Source organism: Leptidea sinapis, chromosome 12 (assembly GCF_905404315.1).
Source record: "Leptidea sinapis chromosome 12, ilLepSina1.1, whole genome shotgun sequence".
In the NCBI taxonomy this organism is placed as follows: Eukaryota; Metazoa; Arthropoda; class Insecta; order Lepidoptera; family Pieridae; genus Leptidea; species Leptidea sinapis.
Genome location: NC_066276.1, coordinates 10,000,001 through 10,005,859, shown reverse-complemented (window position 1 = coordinate 10,005,859; position 5,859 = coordinate 10,000,001).

The following is a 5,859-nucleotide window of genomic DNA, read 5'->3' as shown; positions in this document are numbered from 1 at the left end:
GTGGAAAACACCGTCGCTAGCGCAACTTGATTCTAATCCAAGGAATGAAGTGATCAATTATTACAAAGCAGGTCTCAGGCACGTCGTTAAATACAGTACTAAATCAATATACATAGTATTATTTCATTTGCATCGCGTGAACTTTGTGGCAACAGATAACTGCTACGTATTTCATTTCTTCATGTGATAGTAATAAATATGATTAATAAAAACGATTTGTCGTCGTGTTTGTCCCCTATGCACTTCTAAACGATTTTTCTGACTACGGTTTTCAAAGACTTCTCATAGTGAAAATAGTAAAATGACACTGCAAGTATAACCATATAAGTAAATTAGAAATTGGTCTGCGCTCCAACTAAATATCGCAGGCGTAGTCGCAAAGTGCGGCAACTAATACTGCGCCCAAGTGGGCGTACTCGAGCCAGTTCGAATAATGTGTAACGTAGACGTGCCACATTAGACCAGCATCGATATTTTTTGAAACGAATAAAATTAATAGAATAAACCCAATAAATAATAGAGAAGAAAAAACCCAATAGAAATGGAAGAGAATATAAAAAAAATTCACGAATAAAGAAATTAGGGGCGATCTGAGGTCGGGAACTCGAAAAGGGGGGATTAAGGGTAAAAAGCGGTTTGACTTTTGACTTTGAAAAAACGTATAAATGACCGTCCCGTGGGATTCCAAAAATGTATAGAAACCTAGAGTATAAAAATTTACCTTTCAAAAATACTTGAATTTCTCAGTAGAAAACGGAAATTTCATGCTTAAACCCCGAATATAAAAATATCATCATACAAGACATTTAAGCGTAGCCAGGTTAAATTACCAGGTTAGCTACAAAGAAATCAAATGATAATTGGTATGTTCCAAATAAAAAGGTCAAAGCCTTTTTGATAAAGATAACTCTTTTGGCATTTGGCGATTCTAGAATATTCTTTTTAATCACGTAGCTTAAGTATTTTGTTACTAATGTTTAAGTACTAATAATAGATAAGTATTAATTGTCATTAACAGTAAATGGATCCTGGATGACGACCCCTATAGCCCAGTGGTTAGTGACCCTGCCTACTGAGCTAGAGGTCCCAGGTTCGAATCCCGGTAGGTGTAAACATTTATAAGATGAATATGAATGTTTGTTTCCGAGTCATGAATGTGTATTTATATTTATTTATGTTTAAGTTAGTATATTGTATTAAATATATCGTCGTCTTGTACCCATAGGCTATGCTTAGTTTGGGACAAGATAATAATTTGTGTGAGAGTGTGTCAATATTATCATAGCTAAAAAAACAAAATCTGGCACTGCCAGATTTTGGCGAGACAACACGTCCTGAGGATGCCTCCTGTAGAAGCGAAACACGTGTCGAATTGTTTTAAAAACAAATATTGGCGGAATTAACACTAAAGAAAACTTAAATCATTTGTATAATTATCATAGTTGTCTGATTAAATAAATGAATTATTATAAGTCTCAAAACAGCATCAAAATGTTTATTAATTATTGCTAATCATTCTTAATATTATTAATTAAATATGTTTATTTTTCAGGACCAGACTGGATAAGAGTAGCTAAAGACCGAATATAGTGAAAGTCCTTCGAAAGACAAATTACAAGTTACGTTGATTTAAGTTTTATTTATAAGACTAATTAAGTTGGTAAAAATAAGATAAAGGCTTATTTTAGTATTTTTTTAAATTCTGGTGATAGTGGTTGGGATACTAGATTTTAGTCTAGCCAAGCAATGAATATTGAACTTCTTTCTGTCCAAGGTATATTTATCTTGCGTGTTATGACAAGCATGCATAAGGAGGTCTTGAATTTGCCTGATTATAAAAACCTTGTAGATAGTCGTTCGTACAAAATTCCAACACCAGTAATAAATACAACATTTGCAAGTAGATTTAGTCCATTCTTACATACCTATATATATACAACAAGGTAAATTTAAAATGTTCTATTAAAAATTGCTCGGTCCATCAGGTCAAATATAAAATACAGAGATGGTTACACACACTCACTTATGCAGAAATGGAAGCTATTCTTAAAGTGATAGCTTTGCATTCATGTAATGTTAATACTTTGTAACATGATTAATTAGATACTCACACTCACTCACACCCACCCACACACACACACACATACACACACACACGCACACTCACACCCAGAGACACACACACACATACAGAGTGCAATTTTTGGCCTTTCGGTTCATATTGTTAACCATAGAATGTAAATTGGTTGCCTACAGGACAGGCTACGCCTAGTGTAGGGACCAAATATGATGTAATATTATGTGATAAAGTGTCTGTATATAATAAATTAATAAATAAATAAATATTGAAGACATTGTATTGCGATCTATTGTTGATAACTATGCAAGTTTTAAAGTTAAAAGAGTTGATTGATGGTGGTGAAAAATAAGTAGTACGATTGCGATATTTACTACTTACTGTACTCTTAAAAAACATTTCACGTGTTTTTTAAGGATAAGAACCTTATCTATGAATATTAAAAAAAAACAATAAAAATATGTAGTAAAAAATAACCATCGTACAAAACGACACCATGTACTTTTTATTGTTTTTATATATGTTCTCTCCGCGATATAATTAGAATGTGAGGCGTGCCTGTTTTTATGAAAATAAGGGACGAGACGATCAGGACGTTCAGTTGATGGTCATTGATACGCCCTGCGCATAACAACGCAGTGTCGCTCGCTTTAACAAAAAAACAACTGACTTCAAAACACTATTCCAAAACAGTAGATATAATATGCACTAAAAAGTATAAAAATAATTGCGTATTAATTAATACAATCTAATTAATTAATCCAATTCTAGTTACGATTATTGTTATTTTTGGAATCTGTGTCCTTCCGCCGCGACCTGCTCTCGCCTCTCACCTCCTCACGACTCAAGCACATCTCACTATAACAATATGTATGTAGTTACAAACCTATCTTGGATGACACCGACTCCAAAAATTACAATAATCGTAACTATATGGAGATTGATTGATCATTCTATTCGAGTACGACAATTATTTGACCATAACTATGTTATCTAAGACACCGAGGGGACTCCGCGAGACACTCCCAGGAGAGAAGATCCACCAGGAATAATTCATTGTCATTGTTTGAAGTCGGTTAAAACATAAAATTTCTAAGTGGCATTGCACCTCGTTACCTTGCCACATAAGATGTTAAGTCTCATTTGCCCAGTAATGTCAGCTACGGCGCCCTTCACACCGAAACACAATAATGCTTACTCATTACTGCTTCACGGCAGAAATATGCGCCATTGTGGTACCCATAATCTAGCCGGCATCCTGTGCAAAAGAGCCTCCCACTGGCCTTTCTTTACATCTAGATTTTCCATTCAATATTTAAATTATTTAAAATCTTATAAGCAGCCGGCAGTTCAGCGCTATTTCGAATCGATTCATCAGATAAGTTAGTATAAATGGCTCGCAATGGCTGAATTATCCAGTCGAGAACAGTTTCCGAGGTCAGGCGAGCAATTTCCATCAGTAACGAGGCACGGAACCAATATTGATAAGAGGCGAAATCACCAATCAGAATAGCTGCTTATAAGTGGCGGGATAGGAAGCATTAAAAGGCATAAATGCATTGATTTTCACAAAATTGATTCCTTTGGAATTCTTTTTGATGTCACTTGAATGTACCACCGCGTCGGAAATAAATAGCGCTCGAAGGGAGAAGAAGCAGCCCAAAAAACTCTCTCCAGCATTCTTTTTTTGCCCTCTTTATAATAAATTATACAATATTTTTCCTATACTCTGTTAAGAACATTGATTATATTATGATAATTAACGGCAAGAGCTAAGATTAAGGATTCGTCTCCGTTGCGCTCCAACTAGATACCGCATTACCTAAGAACAATAGCTTTTTTATTACGGCAAATATTAGATGCTTGTGTACGTGGCATCTTTCAAATTTTGTAACATACGCTTCGTGTTATGTTACATTGAAATTAATAAAATTCAAAATACTTACTGATGATATGTGATCCCAATGTCTTTCTCATTTCTTGCAATATTATTTTTAGAAAATTTTACTACCGGCATTTTTGTTTCAATTATTATCAAAGTTAAACAAAACATGTGGCACGTCAACGTCACACATTGTTCGCGACTGGTTCGATTACGCCCACTTGGGCATAGTATTAGTTGCTGCATTTTGCGACTACGCCTGCAGTATCTAGTTGAGTGCAGTGGAGACCAATCCTTAATAAAAATCCTTCCTAAAAATGCCAAAAAATTTCAAAAGGTATATGAAAAACATAATTTTAATACTAGAAACAAAAATAAACTGTTAATGCCCACTTCTAGGCATAGTAAACTCGACAAGTCATTTATCGGTAATTGCGTTAGATTTTATAATAAGCTTCCTGAGAACATAATGGAAATGTCCCTCAACAAGTTCAGAGCCTATTTTAAACATAAACTTATGGAAAAATCGTATTACAATTTAAAGGATTATTTACATGATAAGAAAGCTTGGGTATGAATTGCTCTAAAAGATTTGAGCTTTAATTACCCTTAATTAAATATAGTAATAGTATTTATAATTATGAATAATTATACTATAAGCAAAATGGTCAAATTGTATTGTAGAGGTGTTTAGTGATTGTTGTTGAATATATTGTAAATGAACATTCTTGTTTTTTGTTATTTGGTTGAGTTCTTGTGACAGTTTTCCTCATGCTCGCTTAAATGTCACTGCTTGTGGCGGCGATATGGGACGGGTCGTTCCCTTCCCTAAAATATGGTTGAGGCTGGTCCATGCGTCATGCTAGTGAACGGGCGCTACTTGCGGTGGCAGTATAATCCTGTAGCCGGAAACTCTGCTTCATGGTTTTAAAATTAAAAATTATATTTTGTATAATTGCTAATAAAATGTACGATAAATACCTTTATTTATTTACGGTGTCTGTGGATTGATGCATCCACTGTACCATGGCCTACTATTATTGTTGATACAGTAGTGGTCGGCCATGACTGTACTCAATAACTCTTGTTTTTAAACAACTTCAAAAAAGGAGGAGGTTCTCAATTCGTCGGTATTTTTTTTATGTTTGTTACCCCAAAACTCGACTGTGTGAACCGATTTTGATAATTCTTTTTTTATTTGAAAGCTAGTGCTTCCCGAATGGTTCCATCATTTGGTTCAGATCTGACAGTGGAATCCATGAGAAAATCATAAAAGTCTTAAATTTTGCTATACATACGTATAGCAAAGTGCATAATAAATTTACGAATTCATAATCGCGCCAACCGATTTCGATGATTCTTTTTTATTGGATAGCATATACTTCAAAGATAGTTTGATGAGAGTTTGGTTAGGTTCTGATAACGGGATCCATGACAAATTAACGGAACACTGTCTGTAATAAAATTGCAAAGTACTTACGTTCATTGCTGCATTGAAAAATTTAGTATATTTACAAATATTTAGACAAATTGTTAGATAGTGTACTTCAAATTCACTAAAAATCATAAAATAAAAAAAAAACCGCCTTCAAAAACACTATTCTAAAACAATAGACATAATGTACACTAAAGAGTATAAAATAATTGCGTATTTTTATACAATTTAAATTATTAATCTTATTCTAGTTACGATTATCATTTGTATATATATAGATATATATATATACAAATGATATATATATATATATATATATATATATGTGTGTGTATTTGGTGGTATTTATTTATTTACGGTGTGTGTGGATGATGAAGTTACATATACTTTTTTGACTTACTCGTGTAAGGAATTGGCTATTTGACGTTTGAGTATGTTTGTTGAGTATATTATATAGTAATCGAA